A 24,677-nucleotide genomic window follows, 5' to 3' on the forward strand; every position below is an offset into this window, starting at 1 on the left:
GTAGTGATAGTGAATTCGCCTTTTCAGAATCAGAAGACACTCCCACACATAGTGGGGCCCCTTTAGGACAACAAGCCCAGGATGGGGCCAGAGGCTCAGGAAATCTGCCACCCGCAGGGGTGGCCAGAACAAAAGGCATACGAGCAGTCACTCTCAAGAAGAACACTTAATATTTAATCTCTCCAAACGATCCCTGTCCGCCATAGAAGTTCAAGTGCTCAATAAAGGACTCAGTTTTGTACCAACCAATAATCACGATCCGTTTAATTGGTCACGTGATCTATACAATTTCTCACGTAAACTGCGGCTTAAAGAATATTTTCAGAACTCAACATCTACAACAGCGAACTCTATCTTCGATTCTTTTCTGCGTAGTAGGTCCAGGTCTAGGTTTGACCCTCCATCTCACAACGCTTCTATTAGAACATTTAGCCGTTTGATGGATAATTCTGTGAATAGATATCTAGCAGCACCTGCTAGAATTAAATTCAACCTGTCTAGAGCAGAACGTGAAGCAGTTAATCAACTATCTTCTTATCAGGATATTGTGATTAGGCCCGCCGACAAAGGCGGGGCTATAGTGATTCTGGACTTGGACTACTATAGAAATGAGATACAAGCACAATTGTCGGAAGCTGGAGTTTATCAGAAACTCAGAAAGAACCCGGTTCAGGAATACCAGAAAGAGCTGATGGACATCCTCTTAAAAGCAAAGGAGGACGGTCTACTTCCAGGCAAAGTCCATGAAGCATTATGTATCAAACACCCTAAAAATCCGGTGCTGTACACACTGCCCAAACTACACAAGCATGACACCCTCCCGCCTGGCAGACCGATAATTTCTGCAAGGGATTCATTGTACCAACCAGTGGCACAACTGCTGGATAGTATCTTGCAACCATTATTACAACTTGAAGAGACGTTCTTGAAAGACACGACCTCATTCCTACTCAAATTGGAGACACTACGGGACATTCCCCCCAATGCTTGGCTTTGTTGTCTAGATGTTAAGAGCTTATATACGTCTATCCCTCATCATGAGGGAATGCGGGCCATGCAGGCATTCCTTAACAGGAACCTGGCTCCTAATGTATTCAATCATGACCTATTTTTGACCCTCCTTGAGCTGACGCTATACCGCAACTATTTCTTGTTCGATGGTGAATTTTATTTACAGCTGCGAGGGTGCGCGATGGGATCATCGGTAGCACCCTCGTATGCTAATGTGTATATGTTCGACCAGGAACAGAAATTGTTTTTTAACAACCCTGCGGTACGAAGTAAGATACTTATGTATACCCGATACATTGATGATGTGTTCTTAGTGTGGGGGGGTGATCGGCTATCCTTTGAGGCTCTGATGTTGGAGATTAATAATGCATCATCTCCAATTAAATTCACATATGCATGTCACAACAAGATAGCCAATTTTCTAGATGTGAAAGTGATGCTTGAAGACGGGGTTTTACAATCAGAGATATATTCCAAACCCACGGATCGCAACACTTTGCTGATCGCCTCTAGCCACCATCCTCCAGCCTTAAAGAGGGGTTTACCAATATCGCAAATGATGCGAGTGGCACGCATCACTAGTGACCAGAGTAAAGTACCTCATCTCTTGGATGAAATGGTTTCTAAATTTGAGCACCGAGGGTATGATAAACACCTGCTGCAGACACAAAAACAGAAAGTATTGGGTATGTCCCGTAAGGACTTACTCATATCCAATAAAAAACAGGCTAGTACCATTCTGCCTTGGAGTAGTGATTACTCTGTAGCCAGCCCCATTATCCATAGGGCCTCCAAGGCTCTTTGGCCTATTGTAGCATCAGACCCGGAACTCCCCAGTTTCAGAGAAATTAGACCAGTTGCAGCGTTCAGGAGAGGGCGAAACTTAAGGGACCGATTGGTACATACTGACATCACAGGCATGGGCATGGGGGTTGCACCCAACGTCTATCGCAAGGCTCCTGGGTGTTACAGATGCCCCAAGTGTACGACATGTCGCTATATGACGGTGTGCAAAGAGTTTAAGCACCCACACATTAATGACAAAAAGTATGACATCAGATACGTCATTACATGTAGTACTTCGTTTGTGATATATATTATAGTTTGTCCCTGTGGTCTATATTACATAGGCCAAACAGTACGTAAACTTAGCGAGAGGATGGCAGCCCACAGGTCTGCTATCAAGCTTACACTGGAGGGCAAGGTAGTAGACCAGCCTGTGGCGCGTCATTTTAAACAAGCAGGCCACAAACTAAGCGACCTCAGCTATTTTGGCATAGACCATGTTCCACTTACTTTACGGGGTGGAGATAGGGCTAAATGGTTGTTGGAAAAGGAATCAAGATGGATTCTGAGACTTAACACATTCACTCCTTTTGGCCTGAATGATAAGATAAATTGGAACGTGATGTAGTGTGAGTACAGTACTTCAGGATTTAAAGGTCACATGCTCTGCAGGTATAATATTCTGGTCCGTGGGGTTCTGAGTGAGGGAGATATTAGCTAGCAGTACCATGATATAATGTCTCTAGTTCCCCAGGTATCCTCATTTGATCCTTTGTGTATTAGGGGTTTCTTACATTTTAGCTTAGATATATATGTTTAATGTTTATATGATTTGTTTAACCTTTTTTTTCTCTCCTTAATGTCTGTTATATGTGTGCTTATCATTTGTTGTTGTGGTCCCTGTCAGGCTTGTGCTGCCGATCCCGGGTGTACTTGTTGCGGAGCTGCAGTACCAGTAACGTCCTGTTCTATAGACTGTGGGGCTGGTGACACGCAAGCTAAGTGTCGCCTAGCAACATGAGGTCATGAACCGGAGACGGAAGTGAGCGCAGCGGTGATGAACGGGAACCAGGGGGACGGCGGCGGTGCTGGACGGGACCTCCACAGGTATTTAAATGTGTGTATTGTCATTTATTGTTTGTTCTTGTATGGTACTGAGGAAGGAGCGTCTGCTCTGAAACGTGCGTCTACCATTAATACAAGCGTTTTTGCATATGAAATTGGTCTCCAGTGCCGTGTTTGGAGAAGGAGTATATATATATATATATATATATATAATATACTGTATAATAATAATAACGGACCTGGTGGACACTGTCAGCAGACTGCTAAACTAGTATGAAGAAAAAAAAAAACACCACAGGTATACAATGTAGATGGATGGATTGGATACTATAGTATAGTATTATATTACTTATGGACGACGAGTGCACTGACGACACAGAAGTAGGTACAGCCGTGGCCTACCGTACTGCTATATATATATATATATATATATATATATATATATAATATACTGTATAATAATAATAACGGACCTGGTGTACACTGTCAGCAGACTGCTAAACTAGTATGAAGGAAAAAAAAGCCACCACAGGTATACAATGTAGATGGATGGATACTATAGTATAGTATTATATTACTTATGGACGACGAGTGCACTGACGACACAGAGGTAGGTACAGCCGTGGCCTACCGTACTGCTATATATATATATAATATACTGTATAATAATAACGGACCTGGTGGACACTGTCAGCAGACTGCTAAACTAGTATGAAGAAGAAAAAAAGCCACCACAGGAGTGTTTTTCAGGCAGACAAACGTATACTGGACTGGTGGTCACTGTCAGCAAAACTGTGCACTGTACTCCTGCTATAACTGCTCCCCAGTCCCCACAATTAGGCAGTGTGAGCAGTGCACTCAGCACAGATATATGCAGCAGTGCAGCACACTGTGTGAGCACAGATATGGTGGAGCGTTTTTTTTCAGGCAGAGAAACAACGGATTAAACTCACTGGTGGTATAATCAAAACCCTGCACTTTACTCCCTAACAGCTGCTCCCCGTCCCCAATCCTCCCCACAATTATAAGTCACTCAGTCTTTTCTACTATAACGGAGAGGACGCCAGCCACGTCCTCTCCCTATCAATCTCAATGCATGTGTGAAAATGGCGGCGACGCGCGGCTCCTTATATAGAATCCGAATCTCGCAAGAATCCGACAGCGGGATGATGACGTTCGGGCGCGCTCGGGTTAATCGAGCAAGGCGGGAGGATCCGAGTCGCTCGTACCCGTGAAAAAAAAGGTGAAGTTCGGGCGGGTTCGGATCCCGAGGTTCCGAACCCGCTCGCAGCGCATTCATCATAAGTCAGTGACAAGTTCAAAAACTTTGGATGACAGCGGAAGCAGTCCACTGACCACTAAATCCCTTCCTCTTGTAACCAAGCTCCTGCAAACCACATCACCAACTCCCTCAGTGTCAATTTCCTCCTTACACAGGAAAGCCAATAGTCCTGCAGGCCATGTCACTGTCAAGTCTGATGAGTCCTCTCCTGCCTGGGATACCTCCGATGCATCCTTGAGTGTAACGCCTACTGCTGCTGGAGCTGCTGTTGTTGCTGCTGGGAGTCGATCGTCATCCCAGAGGGGAAGTCGGAAGACCACTTGTACTACTTCCAGTAAGCAATTGACTGTCCAACAGTCCTTTGCGAGGAAGATGAAATTTCACAGCAGTCATCCTGCTGCAAAGCGGATAACTCAGGCCTTGGCAGCCTGGGCGGTGAGCAACGATTTTCCGTTATCCACCGTTAATTCACAGGCAACTACAGACTTGATTGAGATACTGTGTCCCCGGTACCAAATACCATCTAGGTTCCATTTCTCTAGGCAGGCGATACCGAAAATGTACACAGACCTCAGAAAAAGAGTCACCAGTGTCCTACAAAATGCAGTTGTACCCAATGTCCACTTAACCACGGACATGTGGACAAGTGGAGCAGGGCAGACTCAGGACTATATGACTGTGACAGCCCACTGGGTAGATGTATTGCCTCCCGCAGCAAGAACAACAGCGGCGGCACCAGTAGCAGCATCTCGCAAACACCAACTCGTTCCTAGGCAGGCTACGCTTTGTATCACCACTTTCCAGAAGAGCCACACAGCTGAAAACCTCTTACGGAAACTGAGGAACATCATCGCAGAATGGCTTACCTCAAATGGACTCTCCTGGGGATTTGTGACATCGGACGACGCCAGCAATATTGTGCGTGCATTACATCTGGGCAAATTCCTGCACGTCCCATGTTTTGCACATACATTGAATTTGGTGGTGCAGAATTATTTAAAAAACGACAGGGGCGTGCAAGAGATGCTGTCGGTGGCCCGAAGAATTGCGGGCCACTTTTGGCATTCAGCCACCGCGTGCCGAAGACTGTAGCACCACCAAACAGTCCTGAACCTGCCCTGCCATCATCTGAAGCAAGAGGTGGTAACGAGGTGGAATTCAACCCTCTATATGCTTCAGAGGATGGAGGAGCAGCAAAAGGCCATTCAAGCCTATACATCTGCTCACGATATAGGCAAAGGAGGGGGAATGCACCTGACTCAAGCGCAGTGGAGAATGATTTCAACGTTGTGCAAGGTTCTGCAACCCTTTGAACTTGCCACACGTGAAGTCAGTTCAGACACTGCCAGCCTGAGTCAGGTCATTCCCCTCATCAGGCTTTTGCAGAAGAAGTTGGAGACATTGAAGGAGGAGCTAAAACAGAGCGATTCCGCTAGGCATGTGGGACTTGTGGATGGAGCCCTTAATTCGCTTAACCAGGATTCACGGGTGGTCAATCTGTTGAAATCAGAGAACTACATTTTGGCCACCGTGCTTGATGCTAGATTTAAAACCTACGTTGTATCTCTCTTTCCGGCAGACACAAGTCTGCAGAGGTTCAAAGACCTGCTGGTGAGAAAATTGTCAAGTCAAGCGGAACGTGACCCGTCAACAGCTCCTCCTTCATATTCTCCCGCAACTGGGGGTGCGAGGAAAAGGCTAATAATTCCGAGCCCACCCGCTGGCGGTGATACAGGGCAGTCTGGAGCGAGTGCTGACATCTGGTCCGGACTGAAGGACCTGCCAACGATTACTGACATGTCGTCTACTGTCACTGCATATGATTCTCTCACCATTGAAAGAATGGTGGAGGATTATATGAGCGACCGCATCCAAGTAGGCATGTCAGACAGTCCGTACGTATACTGGCAGGAAAAAGAGGCAATTTGGAGGCCCTTGCAGAAACTGGCTTTACTTTACCTAAGTTGCCCACCCTCCAGTGTGTACTCCGAAAGAGTGTTTAGTGCAGCCGCTCACCTTGTCAGCAATCGGCGTACGAGGTTACTTCCAGAAAATGTGGAGAAGATGATGTTCATCAAAATGAATTATAATCAATTCCTCCGTGGAGACATTCACCAGCAATTGCCTCCAAAAAGTACACGGGGACCTGAGATGGTGGATTCCAGTGGGGACGAATTAATAATCTGTGAGGAGGGGGATGTACACAGTGAAAGGGGTGAGGAATCGGACGATGAGGAGGAGGTGGACATCTTGCCTCTGTAGAGCCAGTTTGTGCAAGGAGAGATTGATTGCTTCTTGGTGGGGGCCCAAACCAACCAGTCATTTCAGTCACAGTTGTGTGGCAGACCCTGTCGCTGAAATGATGGGTTTGTTAAAGTGTGCATGTCCTGTTTATACAACATAAGGGTGGGTGGGAGGGACCAAGGACAATTCCATCTTGCACCTCTTTTTTCTTTCATTTTTATTTGCATCATGTGCTGTTTGGGGACTATTTTTTTTGAAGTGCCATCCTGCCTGACACTGCAGTGCCACTCCTAGATGGGCCAGGTGTTTGTGTCGGCCACTTGTGTCGCTTAGCTTAGCCATCCAGCGACCTTGGTGCACCTCTTTTTTTCTTTGCATCATGTGCTGTTTGGGGACTATTTTTTTGAAGTGCCATACTGTCTGACACTGCAGTGCCACTCCTAGATGGGCCAGGTGTTTGTGTCGGCCACTTGGGTCGCTTAGCTTAGTCACACAGCTACCTCATTGCGCCTCTTTTTTTCTTTGCATCATGTGCTGTTTGGGGACTATTTTTTTGAAGTGCCATCCTGTCTGACACTACAGTGCCACTCCTAGATGGGCCAGGTGTTTGTGTCGGCCACTTGGGTCGCTTAGCTTAGTCATCCAGCGACCTCGGTGCAAATTTTAGGACTAAAAATAATATTGTGAGGTGTGAGGTGTTCAGAATAGACTGAAAATGAGTGGAAATTATGGTCATTGAGGTTAATAATACTATGGGATCAAAATGACCCCCAAATTCTATGATTTAAGCTGTTTTTTAGTGTTTTTTGTAAAAAACACCCGATTCCAAAACACACCTGAATCCGACAAAAAATTTTCAGGGAGGTTTTGCCAAAACGCGTCCGAATCCAAAACACGGCCGCGGAACCGAATCCAAAACCAAAACACAAAACCCGAAAAATGTCCGGTGCACATCACTATTATAAATAGACACTAAATTGACTTTTAGTAAATATTAGTGATGAGCGGGTTCGGTTTCTCGGAAACCGAACCCCCCCGAACTTCACGCTTTTTACACGGGTCCGAGGCAGACTCGGATCTTCCCGCCTTGCTCGGTTAACCCGAGCGCGCCCGAACGTCATCATCCCGCTGTCGGATTCTCGCGAGGCTCGGATTCTATCGCGAGACTCGGATTCTATATAAGGAGCCGCGCGTCGCCGCCATTTTCACACGTGCATTGAGATTGATAGGGAGAGGACGTGGCTGGCGTCCTCTCCGTTTAGAGTAGACTAGAGAGTAGTAGAGACACTTGATTTACTAATTTTGGGGAGCATATTAGGAGTACTACTTGCTGATAGTGTGACCAGTGACCACCAGTTTAATTAATCCATTCTCTGCCTGAAAAAAAACGATACACAGTGTGACACAGTCACATACCATATCTGTGCTCAGCCTCAGTGTGCTGCATCATTTATGTAATACTGTATATCTGACTGTGCTGAGTGCTCACTGCTCACACAGCTTAATTGTGGGGGAGACTGGGGAGCAGTTATAGCAGGAGTACATATTTTAACAGTGCACACTTTTGCTGCCAGAGTGCCACTGCCAGTGTGACTGACCAGTGACCACTGACCACCAGTATATTGTGATTGTCTGCCTGAAAAAGTTAAACACTCGTCGTGTGGTGTTTTTATTCTATAAACGCATTCTGCTGACAGTGTCCAGCAGGTCCATCATTATATAATATATACCTGTCCGGCTGCAGTAGTGATATATATATATTTTTTATATCATTATCATCCAGTCTATATTAGCACTGCAGCAGACGCAGTACGGTAGTCCACGGCTCTAGCTACCTCTGTGTCGGCAGTCGCTCGTCCATCCATAATTGTATACCACCTACCCGTGGTGTTTTTTTTTTTTTCTATCTTCTTGATACTAGTAGCTTACTTTAGGAGTCTGCAGTGCTGAGCTGACAGTGTCCAGCAGGTCCGTCATTATATAATATATACCTGTCCGGCTGCAGTAGTGATATATATATATTTTTTATATCATTATCATCCAGTCTATATTAGCAGCAGACGCAGTACGGTAGTCCACGGCTGTAGCTACCTCTGTGTCGGCAGTCGCTCGTCCATCCATAATTGTATACCACCTACCCGTGGTGTTTTTTTTTTTTTCTATCTTCTTGATACTAGTAGCTTACTTTAGGAGTCTGCAGTGCTGAGCTGACAGTGTCCAGCAGGTCCGTCATTATATAATATATACCTGTCCGGCTGCAGTAGTGATATATATATATTTTATATCTCATTATCATCCAGTCTATATTAGCAGCAGACGCAGTACGGTAGTCCACGGCTGTAGCTACCTCTGTGTCGGCAGTCGCTCGTCCATCCATAATTGTATACCACCCACCCGTGGTGTTTTTTTTTTTTTTATCTTCTTGATACTAGTAGCTTACTTTAGGAGTCTGCAGTGCTGAGCTGACAGTGTCCAGCAGGTCCGTCATTATATAATATATACCTGTCCGGCTACAGTAGTGATATATATATATTTTTTATATCATTATCATCCAGTCTATATTAGCAGCAGACGCAGTACGGTAGTCCACGGCTGTAGCTACCTCTGTGTCGGCAGTCGCTCGTCCATCCATAATTGTATACCACCTACCTGTGGTGTTTTTTTTTTCTATCTTCTTGATACTACTAGTAGCTTACTTTAGGAGTCTGCAGTGCTGAGCTGACAGTGTCCAGCAGGTCCGTCATTATATAATATATACCTGTCCGGCTGCAGTAGTGATATATATATATTTTATATCTCATTATCATCCAGTCTATATTAGCAGCAGACGCAGTACGGTAGTCCACGGCTGTAGCTACCTCTGTGTCGGCAGTCGCTCGTCCATCCATAATTGTATACCACCTACCTGTGGTGTTTTTTTTTTTTCTATCTTCTTGATACTAGTAGCTTACTTTAGGAGTCTGCAGTGCTGAGCTGACAGTGTCCAGCAGGTCCGTCATTATATAATATATACCTGTCCGGCTGCAGTAGTGATATATATATATATTTTTTATATCATTATCATCCAGTCTATATTAGCAGCAGACGCAGTACGGTAGTCCACGGCTGTAGCTACCTCTGTGTCGGCAGTCGCTCGTCCATCCATAATTGTATACCACCTACCTGTGGTGTTTTTTTTTTTCTATCTTCTTGATACTAGTAGCTTACTTTAGGAGTCTGCAGTGCTGACAGTGTCCAGCAGGTCCGTCATTATATAATATATACCTGTCCGGCTGCAGTAGTGATATATATATATTTTTTATATCATTATCATCCAGTCTATATTAGCAGCAGACGCAGTACGGTAGTCCACGGCTGTAGCTACCTCTGTGTCGGCAGTCGCTCGTCCATCCATAAGTATACTAGTATCCATCCATCTTCATTGTTTACCTGAGGTGCCTTTTAGTTGTGCCTATTAAAATATGGAGAACAAAAATGTTGAGGTTCCAAAAATAGGGAAAGATCAAGATCGACTTCCACCTCGTGCTGAAGCTGCTGCCACTAGTCATGGCCGAGACGATGAAATGCCAGCAACGTCGTCTGCCAAGGCCGATGCCCAATGTCATAGTACAGAGCATGTAAAATCCAAAACACCAAATATCAGTAAAAAAAGGACTCAAAAATCTAAAATAAAATTGTCAGAGGAGAAGCGTAAACTTGCCAATATGCCATTTACCACACGGAGTGGCAAGGAACGGCTGAGGCCCTGGCCTAAGTTCATGGCTAGTGGTTCAGCTTCACATGAGGATGGAAGCACTCAGCCTCTCGCTAGAAAAATGAAAAGACTCAAGCTGGCAAAAGCACAGCAAAGAACTGTGCGTTCTTCGAAATCACAAATCCACAAGGAGAGTCCAATTGTGTCGTTTGCGATGCCTGACCTTCCCAACACTGGACGTGAAGAGCATGCGCCTTCCACCATTTGCACGCCCCCTGCAAGTGCTGGAAGGAGCACCCGCAGTCCAGTTCCTGATAGTCAGATTGAAGATGTCAGTGTTGAAGTACACCAGGATGAGGAGGATATGGGTGTTGCTGGCGCTGGGGAGGAAATTGACCAGGAGGATTCTGATGGTGAGGTGGTTTGTTTAAGTCAGGCACCCGGGGAGACACCTGTTGTCCGTGGGAGGAATAGGGCCATTGACATGCCTGGTGAAAATTCCAAAAAAATCAGCTCTTCGGTGTGGAAGTATTTCAACAGAAATGCGGACAACATTTGTCAAGCCGTGTGTTGCCTTTGTCAAGCTGTAATAAGTAGGGGTAAGGACGTTAACCACCTCGGAACATCCTCCCTTATACGTCACCTGCAGCGCATTCATCATAAGTCAGTGACAAGTTCAAAAACTTTGGGCGACAGCGGAAGCAGTCCACTGACCAGTAAATCCCTTCCTCTTGTAACCAAGCTCACGCAAACCACCCCACCAACTCCCTCAGTATCAATTTCCTCCTTCCCCAGGAATGCAAATAGTCCTGCAGGCCATGTCACTGGCAATTCTGACGAGTCCTCTCCTGCCTGGGATTCCTCCGATGCATCCTTGCGTGTAACGCCTACTGCTGCTGGCGCTGCTGTTGTTGCTGCTGGGAGTCGATGGTCATCCCAGAGGGGAAGTCGTACTCGTAAGACCACTTTTACTACTTCCACCAAGCAATTGACTGTCCAACAGTCCTTTGCGAGGAAGATGAAATATCACAGCAGTCATCCTGCTGCAAAGCGGATAACTGAGGCCTTGGCATCCTGGGCGGTGAGAAACGTGGTTCCGGTATCCATCATTACTGCAGAGCCAACTAGAGACTTGTTGGAGGTACTGTGTCCCCGGTACCAAATACCATTTAGGTTCCATTTCTCTAGGCAGGCGATACCGAAAATGTACACAGACCTCAGAAAAAGAGTCACCAGTGTCCTAAAAAATGCAGTTGTACCCAATGTCCACTTAACCACGGACATGTGGACAAGTGGAGCAGGGCAGGCTCAGGACTATATGACTGTGACAGCCCACTGGGTAGATGTATGGACTCCCGCCGCAAGAACAGCAGCGGCGGCACCAGTAGCAGCATCTCGCAAACACCAACTCTTTCCTAGGCAGGCTACGCTTTGTATCACCGCTTTCCAGAATACGCACACAGCTAAAAACCTCTTACGGCAACTGAGGAAGATCATCGCAGAATGGCTTACCCCAATTGGACTCTCCTGTGGATTTGTGGCATCGGACAACGCCAGCAATATTGTGTGTGCATTAAATCTGGGCAAATTCCAGCACGTCCCATGTTTTGCACATACCTTGAATTTGGTGGTGCAGAATTATTTAAAAAACGAGAGGGGCGTGCAAGAGATGCTGTCGGTGGCCAGAAGAATTGCGGGACACTTTCGGCGTACAGGCACCACGTACAGAAGACTGGAGCACCACCAAAAATGCCTGAACCTGCCCTGCCATCATCTGAAGCAAGAAGTGGTAACGAGGTGGAATTCAACCCTCTATATGCTTTAGAGGTTGGAGGAGCAGCAAAAGGCCATTCAAGCCTATACAACTGAGCACGATATAGGAGGTGGAATGCACCTGTCTCAAGCGCAGTGGAGAATGATTTCAACGTTGTGCAAGGTTCTGCAACCTTTTGAACTTGCCACACGTGAAGTCAGTTCAGACACTGCCAGCCTGAGTCAGGTCATTCCCCTCATCAGGCTTTTGCAGAAGAAGCTGGAGACATTGAAGGAGGAGCTACCACAGAGCGATTCCGCTAGGCATGTGGGACTTGTGGATGGAGCCCTTAATTCGCTTAACAAGGCTTCACGGGTGGTCAATCTGTTGAAATCAGAGCACTACATTTTGGCCACCGTGCTCGATCCTAGATTTAAAACCTACCTTGGATCTCTCTTTCCGGCAGACACAAGTCTGCTGGGGTTCAAAGAACTGCTGGTGACAAAATTGTCAAGTCAAGCGGAACGCGACCTGTCAACATCTCCTCCTTCACATTCTCCCGCAACTGAGGGTGCGAGGAAAAGGCTCAGAATTCCGAGCCCACCCGCTGGCGGTGATGCAGGGCAGTCTGGAGCGACTGCTGATGCTGACATCTGGTCCGGACTGAAGGACCTGACAACGATTACGGACATGTCGTCTACTGTCACTGCATATGATTCTCTCCCCATTGAAGGAATGGTGGAGGATTATATGAGTGACCGCATCCAAGTAGGCACGTCAGACAGTCCGTACTTATACTGGCAGGAAAAAGAGGCAATTTGGAGGCCCTTGCACAAACTGGCTTTATTCTACCTAAGTTGCCCTCCCACAAGTGTGTACTCCGAAAGAGTGTTTAGTGCCGCCGCTCACTTTGTCAGCAATCGGCGTACGAGGTTACATCCAGAAAATGTGGAGAAGATGATGTTCATTAAAATGAATTATAATCAATTCCTCCGTGGAGACATTGACCAGCAGCAATTGCCTCCACAAAGTACACAGGGAGCTGAGATGGTGGATTCCAGTGGGGACGAATTGATAATCTGTGAGGAGGGGGATGTACACGGTGATATATCGGAGGATGATGATGAGGTGGACATCTTGCCTCTGTAGAGCCAGTTTGTGCAAGGAGAGATTGATTGCTTCTTTTTTGGTGGGGGTCCAAACCAACCCGTCATTTCAGTCACAGTCGTGTGGCAGACCCTGTCACTGAAATGATGGGTTGGTTAAAGTGTGCATGTCCTGTTTATACAACATAAGGGTGGGTGGGAGGGCCCAAGGACAATTCCATCTTGCACCTCTTTTTTCTTTCATTTTTCTTTGCGTCATGTGCTGTTTGGGGGGTGTTTTTTGGAAGGGCCATCCTGCGTGACACTGCAGTGCCACTCCTAGATGGGCCAGGTGTTTGTGTCGGCCACTAGGGTCGCTTAGCTTACTCACACAGCTACCTCATTGCGCCTCTTTTTTTCTTTGCGTCATGTGCTGTTTGGGGAGTGTTTTTTGGAAGGGCCATCCTGCGTGACACTGCAGTGCCACTCCTAGATGGGCCAGGTGTTTGTGTCGGCCACTAGGGTTGCTTAGCTTACTCACACAGCTACCTCATTGCGCCTCTTTTTTTCTTTGCGTCATGTGCTGTTTGGGGAGTGTTTTTTGGAAGGGCCATCCTGCGTGACACTGCAGTGCCACTCCTAGATGGGCCAGGTGTTTGTGTCGGCCACTTGGGTCGCTTAGCTTAGCCATCCAGCGACCTCGGTGCAAATTTTAGGACTAAAAATAATATTGTGAGGTGTGAGGTGTTCAGAATAGACTGAAAATGAGTGGAAATTATGGTTATTGAGGTTAATAATACTTTGGGATCAAAATGACCCCCAAATTCTATGATTTAAGCTGTTTTTTAGGGTTTTTTGAAAAAAACACCCGAATCCAAAACACACCCGAATCCGACAAAAAAAATTTGGTGAGGTTTTGCCAAAACGCGTTCGAACCCAAAACACGGCCGCAGAGCCGAACCCAAAACCAAAACACAAAACCCGAAAAATTTCCGGTGCTCATCACTAGTAAATATACCCTTTTGTGTCTAGACAAACCATGGTGCAACGCAAGGGGCGCAAATCCTTTTTTTTTTTTTTTTTTTTTTGCATGTAGCCCACAAATGCCGGACAGCTTTATTTTTACATTGCAATTTAGATTTCAGTTTGGACATGCCTCTAAATCTCTCTGCACATGTTACATCTGCCCTACCTGCAGTGCAACATGGACCTACTAAGGTGTAAAGTGCTTTATATTTCTATGCTCCTAACCCAGTATCAAACATCAGGCATACTACAGTACAGATGTAGCTTTACAGTGTTAGAAGTATTGTAAATGAAAATGTCACATTTGTACATAATATAATAAAGTAATAATGTGTCATAACTACAAGAATAAATAGTGTCCTCACAGTTATTTCTAAGTGTGAAAAACATATTTTCGATTTAAAATGTAATTATCAAAAAACTGTTGTTTACTGCTTTAATAATGACAGTCTTCTTTCCTACAGTGGCCCAAATGGAGATGAGAAATAAGTAGAGATATGCGCAGAACCCCGTGTTTTGGTTTTGCTTCTCGTTCATCACCATGTTTTGGTTTTGGCAAAACCACCCTCAAGTGTTTTGGTGCAGATCTGGTTTTTGGTTCAGTTTTGGATTCCTTAAAAATCAATAAACATTAATAAAAAATAAAAAATGTAAAAAATAAAAAAACAGCTAAAATCATGGAATTTGCACCTGTTGTTTAAATGCAATCCAAAACCTGAGTTTGGTTTTTAAATCCAAGTTCCAAACAGACCTGAGACGGGACGCGGTTCCACTCTGTCGCACATCACTACATATAAGTAATACAAGCTGATGGCCTTTATGTGATACAGTATAGCGAAGCGGAATAGATAGTGCTTTTGATAGTCTTCACCATTATTGCATACCGATTTTCTAGTAACCATGTAAGAATGCTCCCATCCCGTTACTCCTCTCAAGACATAAATGTAATATGCACAGATCCAAATGCATTTTATGTGCATGCAGTACAGAAATTCATCTACTATTCCAACACATTTACACTAATGGAGTCCTTTGTGTGTGTGATACGTTATCACGGAGTACATATGATATCCTGGCGGACGGGATGCCAGCTGTCACTATACCAACAGCGATGCCCCGTCTGTTGGAATCCTGGCAGCGAGGCAGCGAGTGTGTTCGCCACAATTTGGGCCCAGTGGCACGCTTTGCTCGCTACAGATTATATTCCAACTCGGTTGGTGGCGTGGACCCACCAACCGAGTGGGAATAACCTTCGTTTGTCGGGATTCTGGCCAGTGGCATTACACTGGCTGTCAGGATTCCGGTGTCGGCCTCCTAAACGTCGGATCCCCAGTGACGGTATATTGACTGCATCCCGTTATCACACCTTGTGCTGTTATCACACTCCTTTAACTGTACTGTGAAGAACTACACTTCAATTAAAACAGAGCATGAATCATAAACCCAATGTATACAATAGTGAGTAAAAACACAAACAAAACTAATTGTAGTGACTAGCTAATTGTAATGGCGAAATTAATTGCAATGCGTAAAGCTTTCTATTGCAACACATATAAATTAAAGTGTGAGTCAACAAAAAATGTACATGTAACGCCTTCTTCAGGCATTTGTATGCCGGGCTTATTTTATCAGATATTCAATTGAAGAAACTAAAACTTGTTATCTTAGCGAATGTTTCTCCTAGAGAGCAAGTGCCAACCTGACACTAACAGTCGCCAACATCACAAAGAGCTTCATGTACGGAAAGAGCAGCATCCCGATAGCTATTAAAACTGATCCAAATGTTCCGGACTCATAAAAACTTAAAGGCAACGGCACATGGGTGTTTTTTATGTTTCTGATTTTCCAGCTTCAAAAGCGCTAATGCTTAATATTATAGCATTGTTATCTCAGCTGGAAAAGCCCAGTGCTTTTATTGCTCCCAGCTTACAGTATAATAAGCGCTTAAAGTGCACTGTGTGGCAGGACTGTTGAAATATAATGGATTATAATTATGCAGTTTTTGTTAAGCACTTTAGACACTTGTCTAAAATGCATTTTAAAAAATGTGACAACACCCTAAATGATATGTCTAAGTTGTAGAACGCATCTGTTCTCATTTTATTAATTCACTAAGACTAGAAAAGGCAATCTATATGTTATTTTATAATAGGTTATTAGCAGATGCCTGGCATAGAAAGGTATGTCTTAATAAATAATTGGTGAATATTAATATATTAACTTTTTAAGCACAGCATCAGTTCACCAACAAAGGCGAAATGACACATTTGGTAATGGGTAATCCCTGTTCCAAATACCTCATCAGAACATGTGTTGTCACTCAGGACCATTAGCTGGGCAATAATGTTTTGACGCGGCATCTGTATACTCAGGTCATGGTATCTGACTCTTGCTTTTTTCCCAACCTTACTTTTTTCTTGTAAATTAACATGAAACATCATTGTAGTGATGACAGTTCATGTTTGCCACATAGAACTAAGTGAACGGATTGGAGCCTGTGGGCCACCTAGACCCTCAGAAGCTTTAGGATTTTTGATTCTATGAAATCTGAAGAGGTGTGTCCAGCAACTTAAGGGCAGAGGTGTAGCTGCGTAGGTGCCATGATGCCTGGAGCACGGGTTTTCAGCGCCCTCTCTCCTGTACTGAATTGGGGGCCTGGCCAACATGTGGTGGCATGTTACATTTGAAAAGAAAAAATATTTAAAAATCCTAAATTAGTGACAGTGCTGGTTCTAGACTTTGTAGATCTCAGGGTGAAAGTTTCCTTTGGATGCCACCCATGATTAAAACAGGGTCAGTGTGTGCAACAATAATATAGGGGTGTGGCTTTATGGGGAAGGGGCATAGCCACAGAATAGTACCAATTCAGATTACACCTCACGGTATTGTGTTTTATTCACATTACACCACCAGGTAGTGTCTGTTATTCATGTTACACCACAATGTAGAGCCCCTTATACACATTACACAACACAGTAAAGCCACTTATACATGTTGCACCACAGTAGAGCCGTTTATACATGTTATGCCACAGTAGAGCTGTTTATACACATTATATCACAGAAGAGCCACTTATACACGTTGCACCACAGTAGAGCTGTATTTACATGTTACACCACAGTAGAGCCGTTTATACACATTGCACCACTACTCTGCAGCAGCAACTGGGGCAGAGAGAGATGCTGTAGCAGCCAGGGCAGAGAGTGGTGCTGCAACAGCAACTTGGGCAAAGAGAGATGCTGTAGTGGGCGAGACAGAGAGAGGTGCTGCAGCAGCTGTGGCAGAGAGAGGTCCTGCAGCAGCAGCTAGGGCAGAGAGAGGTGCTGCAGCAGCCAAGGCAGAGAAAGGTTCTGCAGAAGCTGGGGCAGCAAGAGGTGCTGCGCAGTGGGGGCAGAGAGTGGTGTAGCAGGACAGAAGTAACCCTGCTGCAGAGCTCCAGCATGTACTGACTGTCAGTGTCTACTGCTGTCGCCCCTGGCATGCTCTGTTTCCTACCTAGTCTCCGAGTCTGAGTCAGTGTGCTCTTCTCTGCTTTTTCCTCGTCCTGCTCTGGGGCTGCGTGTACAGTGGCCCGCGGTATATCGGGCAAAGAGGGGGAGACGACACGTCCTCTAACTTTTCCGGGGTCCTGGAGCTCACGCTATTTTGGACTATCTGACTGCATGCTATCAGGAAGCATTATGAAGATGGACTAGTTAAGCAGATAAGAAAACATGTAAATAGACAGGTGTGCTTGATGGATGTTGATAAATTGGTGTAGCTACTGCCCTCCAGTTCAGGACAGCAATCCACCTATCAAGCTTGAGGATCATCTGACTGCTTAGGCTGTGTTGATTTCCCCTGCTGGGACCAGGAGGCTCCATGGTGCCGAGTGGCATGTCCACTACTGGATCACCCTCTGAACTTTTTGGAACTTTGCTGCTGGGGTCCCCGTGCACTTAGCTGATGAGCCAGTTCCCATCTGTGGCTTTCCTCTGCCCCCTCACTGGACCTGTTTCGACCTATCTCCATGATCACTGCTGGGCTCTTCGATCCTCTCCATGGAAGTACACTCTGGGACCTGCTGCTCTTTCTTTGTGCATTTTGTTGGGGTGTTCGTGTAGATGACTGCTATTCCCCTTCTATACAGCCTCCACGGGGTGGCTGAAGTCCTCCCTCTTCTTGCTCCTTAGCTTCTCCAATCTAGTATTGGATGTTGCTGGACTGCTCCCTCCTCAGCTCATGGTTTGACAATGCCTCTGCAGCCCCCACTATTGTGATTGTTTTTTTACGTGCTGCATGTCCTTCTCCTCCTCACCCTTTCTTTACCTTCATTACCTACCTACAATTCCCCAGTGCGTTGCGCCCCTTTCTTTGTACCTTGTTCTACCTCCTTCTCCTCTTTAGACATTCATTGCATTATACATGGGGAAATTGTTTTACCTGGAACCTCCATTGTGGTTATTTTTACCACTATTAGCTTGTTCTGCTCTGTCTGGACTTGCTGACCCACAATTACAATTTACAGATAGGTAGCCATTATTTGTGCTGCTTGGCAGATATTATTTGTGTAGGCTTTATTCTCACTGTCCCATATTGGTTCTCATTCACTTCACCCCATGATTTACCTTTCATTTGCTTCTATTGTTTATCTCCTTAGCCTGTTACTCTCACTTGGTACTTGAGATTCACACCCTCGTTCAGGGTCATCTTTTTGTATGGGCTCATTGGGCACTTGCAGCATAAGGGCCCAGACTAATAGCTGAGGGTCTCCTCTTTCCAGAGGTACCAGATTTTTGAAAATCGGCCCTAGGGAACCAGAGATATCTGACTTCAAAACAGTGGTCCCCATCCAAGCCTGTTAATTACTATTCCCAGCCAGATATCTTGGGTTCTGTCTGACTTAAGAATTTTTATGAGGGTATATTCCAACTCTCACCTTTTGGTGGACACTGGCAGCTTGTCTCTACTATGCCCAGAACTAGAGATATCAGCCTTCAAGCAGCTGGTCCCTGCTCCAGCTCCACACACCTGGCATGCAGTTTTATATTTTCATTGGTAGATTACTCTGGCCCCTGAACTCTGATCCCCATGTCCCCAGTACCTCCTGGAAGGTGGGACTCTCTAGCTTTTTATCCCATTCAATGCTAAGAAATCTATTTCAGGAACTTGAAATATCTGTATTCAAGCAAGCTGCCCTCCCACCAGAAAATGATGAATATTAAGCCCACTCGACTATCCACCCCTCCCCTACGTATTAAACACCCCTTACCACCCTGGAAGTCATGTACAAGGGCCCCTTCACTCAGCCTAATGCCCCCTTCTACAGATTAGTGTTCTTCCTCCTCCCCATCTGTGCAGTAATGGAGTAATAAGAAGAAATTACTGCTCCAAATGCTACATGCTCGAGAACACCCCCTACCGCCCTCTGGACATCAAAGTTGCCACTGATAGCACCCCCCATCCCTACCGCTGGAGGATGGGTTGGGGGCCCAGTGCATTGCTGTGCCCAGGGGCCTACACTGCTGTTAAGATGGATCTGCCCTCATTCTGTCTCCCCCCCACTCCTCTGTAACCATGCTACTTGCTCCATTCCAGTACTCATCCTCTCTCTCTGCCCTCATCTCTGTCTCAGATCCAGCCCACCCTCAGCTCAGCATAGTCATTTTTAGAGATGTGAGGGGTCAGATTTACTTATATATTCATGCAAAATTAAAGCAAGTTTTGATATGTCCAGATTCTCTTATTGGCTATCCAAAGCACGTGACAGCTGGATATCCAATAAGATGCTGTTATGAGATCTGAGTAAAAAAACGGGTAAATCCGAACCCACACATCTTTAGTATTTTTTCTATTTTTGTGTGAGAAGGCATGGCCTTATTTCCGGATAGCAGGTAGGGCCTGAGCTGCTCCCTTATGGAGGTGCAGAGATAGAAGGCACATATATAGCGGGTACAGGGAGAGGGGCCCTCTATCTTAAGTGCCCCAGGCCCCTCAAAGGCTTAATCCGCCCTAGCCTGATCCAGAATTGCACGCAGCAATAGACCTAGGGCCGGATCCTGAATTGCACACAGCACTAGACCTTGGGCCTGATCCTGAGTTGCATGCAGCACTAGGCCTAGAGCCTGATCCTGAGTTGCACACCACACTAGACCTATGGCATGATCCTGAGTTGCATACCGCACTAGACCTATGGCCTGATCCTGAGTTGCATACTGCACTAGACCTATGGCCTGGTCCCGAGTTGCACACAGCACTAGACCTATGGCCTGATCCTTAGTTACATGCAGCACTAGGCATAGGGCCTGATCCTGAGTCGCGCTCAACACTCAGGGTTGGACTGGCCCACAGGGGTACAGGGGAAACCCCCGGTGGGCCCCACTGCCCCTCCCCCAGAAATCAGGTTCCAGACTGTGCACTTGAATTTTACATTATACATCTGTTACCTTATACCACACAGGACTATGGTGTATCACTACAGTGTATTGCTGTTATTAATCTGGTACATTATTATGCATGCACTTGCCGTATTTGCAAAACATATTTAACAATGGACCCAGACCATGAACTCTAATGGTTAGCCACACCCCTAAACATGAGCCCCTACGACTGCATTCCCTTCATGCCCCAGTCCGACACTGACAGCACTAGACCTAGAGCCTTATCCTGAGTCGCACACTGCACTAGACCTATGGCCTGACATTGAATCGCACACAGCACTAGACCTATGGCCTGATCCTTAGTTGCGTGCAGCACTAGAGCTATGGCCTGATCCTGAGTCGCACACAGCATTAGACCTAGAGCCTGATCCCGAGTCACACGCAATGACGATGCTGCACGCAGTCGTCTGATGTTTTAAGTTTGTGTATGAGTCCCACAGCATCCTGATTGCACTCAGAGGTGCTGAACAGAATTGGACCGACAGACTTTGGAAGTCAATGGGCGCTCCTGGGGGTTAGTAAGGGACGGGATAAGCAGATGTGAGAGTGTCGCTGTAAGTAGCAGCCCCCGGATATACACAACTGCTCACACAGGAGGACATGATCAGATACCTGTGTAAGTTTTGGTGATGCTCATAGATAGACTGTTACTGACTATCTTCATATTGTATGGGTATATCAATATTATGGGCCTAATTAAGAGATGGACACACTGACAATGTTCATGTAGGCGATCAATTTTTATTGCAACTGTGCATATGTGAAAAGTACTACAAATACATAGTAACATAGTAACATAGTATCTGAGGTTGAAAAAAGACAATTGTCCATCGAGTTCAACCTATTTGTGGTCTCCTATGCATGATGATTTGACTAAAATTTCTGACTGATGCTGCTGTCAGCCGTTACATTTTATTCCTATTTATAGTAACTATAATGCATGACTATGCACCATACCCCTGGATATCCTTATCCATTAAGAATTTATCTAACCCATTTTTAAAGGTGTTGACAGATTCCGCCATTACAACTCCCTCGGGCAGGGAATTCCAAACACGTATTGTCCTTACCGTGAAAAAGCCTTTACGCCGTATTGTGCGGAATCTCCTCTCCTCTAACCTGAGCGAGTGTCCACGAGTCCTCTGTGTTGATCTAACCAAAAACAGGTCCCGCGCAAGCTCTGTGTATTGTCCCCTTATATATTTGTAGATGTTGATCATATCCCCTCTTAGTCTCCGCTTTTCCAATGTAAACATGCCTAATCTTTCAAGCCTTTCCTTGTATTCCATCGTCTCCATGCCCTTAATTAGTTTGGTCGCCATCCTCTGTACCTTTTCTAGCTCCAGGATATCCTTTTTGTAGTACGGTGCCCAGAATTGTACACAGTATTCAAGGTGTGGCCTCACTAGTGATTTATATAACGGGAGTATAATACTCTCGTCCCTAGCATCAATACCCCGTTTTATGCATGCTAATATCTTATTAGCCTTCTTTGCTACAGTCCTACTTTGGGTACTACTGCTTAGCTTGCTATCTATGAGGACACCAAAGTCCTTTTCCAGTACAGAATCCCCTAATTTTACCCCATTTAGTAGGTAGGTGTAATTTTTGTTCTTGTTACCACAGTGCATTACCTTACACTTGTCTGTGTTGAAGCGCATTCTCCATTTGGCTGCCCATGCTTCTAATTTAACTAAGTCGTTCTGAAGAGACTCGGCATCCTCCTCTGTATTTATAGCCTTACACAATTTAGTATCATCTGCAAATATTGACACCATGCTCTCTAGACCTTCTGTTAGGTCGTTAATGAAAATATTGAACAATAGCGGTCCTAATACTGAGCCTTGTGGCACACCACTTAGCACTTCAGTCCAAGTTGAAAAAGATCCATTAACCACAACGCGCTGCTTCCTATTATCTAACCAGTTTTTGACCCAAGTGCATATTGTGCTTCCTAGCCCTGATTCTTGTAGCTTGTAGATAAGTCTCATGTGTGGTACAGTATCGAACGCTTTGGCAAAGTCTAAAAAGATTACATCCACGTCTTTACCCTGATCTAGATTTGCGCTTACTGTTTCATAAAAGCCAAGTAAGTTGGTTTGACAGGATCTGTCCTTCATAAACTCATGTTGATTCCTTTTAATTACCTTATTGGTTTCAAGGAACTTCTGAATACTATCTCTTAGAATACCTTCCAATACTTTCCCCACTATAGATGTAAGACTAACTGGTCTATAATTACCTGGTTCAGCTTTACTTCCCTTTTTGAATATAGGCACTACTTCTGCTATACGCCAGTCTTTGGGAACCATACCTGATATAACTGAATCCTTAAAGATCAAAGATAGCGGTTTTGCCAGTTCAGAGTGAAGCTCCATTAGAACCCTTGGATTAATACCATCGGGCCCTGGTGATTTATTAATCTTTAAATGTTTTAATCGGTCACAGACTACTTCCTCGCTTAAATAAGTACCTATCAGTGTGATATTCTCATTATTGAGATTGTGCGTTAGTCCCTGAATTGGGTCCTCACGAGTGAATACTGTTGAAAAAAACTCATTTAGTGTGTCCGCTATGTCATTATCATTTTTGCTTAAGACTCCCAACTTGTCTTTTAAAGGGCCTATACTCTCCTTCTTTAATCTCTTGCTATTAATGTATTTAAAGAATTTTTTTGGATTCGCTTTGCTTTCCTTTGCTACTAGTTTTTCAGTTTCTACTTTAGCCGCTCTTATTTCCTTTTTGCAAATTTTGTTACATTCCTTATAGTGCTGAAATGACTCTGCTTCCCCGTCAGATTTGTATTTTTTAAATGCTCGCCTTTTCTTGCCCATAAGTTCCTTAATCTTTTTGTTAAGCCACATCGGTTTATGATTTTTATTCCTTTTTTTGCTACTCATAGGAATACATTTGAGTGTATTTTTAGCTAGCTGGAATTTTAGTACCTCCCATTTCTCCGTAGTATTTTTTCCTAAAAACAAACCTTCCCATTCAATATCCCTGAAAAATACCCTCATCTTTTCAAAATTTGCTTTGCTAAAGTTTAAAGTCCTAGTTGAGCCAGTATAGGGCTGTTTATAGAAACTGATATTGAATGTGACCATATTGTGGTCGCTGTTTCCTATGGGTTCCCCTACTATAATACCTGATACCAAATCCCCATTGTTTGTTAATACCAGGTCTAAGATTGCATTGTACCTAGTTGGTTCCTCAATTAGTTGGACTAAGTAGTTATCATTAAGTGTGTTTAAAAACATATTGCCCCTAGCAGTATCACATGAATCGTTTTTCCAGTTTATCTCTGGATAGTTAAAATCTCCCATCACTACTATGTCTCCTACTCCTGCTGCTCTTTCAATTTGCTTTAGTAACAATTCATCATCAGATGCGTTGATACCAGGCGGCCTATAGCATACACCCAATACTACTTTTTTATTCCTTTTTCCCCGCATGCAATTTCTACCCATAATGTCTCGACAGTGTCTACAGTACCCTCCTGAATATCTTCCCATATATTAGGTTTTAAAAACGGCTTTACGTAAAGACACACCCCTCCACCCTTTTTATTTAGTCTGTCTCTCCTAAACAGTGTATAGCCCTCTAGATTGACTGTCCAATCATGAGATTCATCCCACCAAGTTTCAGTAATGCCTATAATATCATACTGTTTGCTTGCTGCAAGTATTTCTAGTTCACCCTTTTTACCAGTAATGCTTCTGGCATTTACATACATACAACTAAGATAAGTATCTTCCCTTGCGTTAGGGACATCTTTCACCTTATGTAGCAAGGATGACCTGTAATCGTCATTGGTTAGTGCTTTGGCAAAATCCCTTTTAGTACCCATGTTAGTAACCTTACCGCCTGCTCTTACCCTCCCCCCAACTTCTCCCCCATTTCGTTTACATTTCGTTTACTACCGCCATCCCCACTATTCTCACTGCATGACCCGTAGTTTCTAGCTAAACCCTCCCCCCAGGCTCCTAGTTTAAAATCTCCTCCAACCTTCTAACCATCCTTCCCCCCAGCACCGCTGCCCCCTCCTCAGTCAGGTGCAATCCTATGGCACATGCCTCCCATGGTATCCACACACAAAGACACAGTTGTGATTGATACACATGCTATCAGAAATGTTGTGGGCATTCCCGGGTGGTGACTGGGAGGTGGCTAATGGTGCACATAGAAATGCTCCCATCTCATTGGCATTATGGGAGTGTCACACATAGGAGGCCATAACCTGCCTGAGAATCTGCATCTTCCATAGGGCTGGTGCAAGATTCCAGAGACACACTGAAAGTACTAGTGTGAATAG

The 24,677-nt window shown here is 44.9% G+C and overlaps 1 protein-coding gene across 2 annotated transcripts in view; it reads left to right on the forward strand.

Moving 5' to 3' along the window:
- Positions 1–24,677, forward strand: part of NOS1 (nitric oxide synthase 1) — a 460,601-nt gene that overhangs the window by 85,887 nt on the left and 350,037 nt on the right. The gene's annotated exons all lie outside the window — the stretch shown is intronic.

Source organism: Pseudophryne corroboree, chromosome 1 (genome assembly GCF_028390025.1).
Source record: "Pseudophryne corroboree isolate aPseCor3 chromosome 1, aPseCor3.hap2, whole genome shotgun sequence".
NCBI lineage: Eukaryota > Metazoa > Chordata > Amphibia > Anura > Myobatrachidae > Pseudophryne > Pseudophryne corroboree.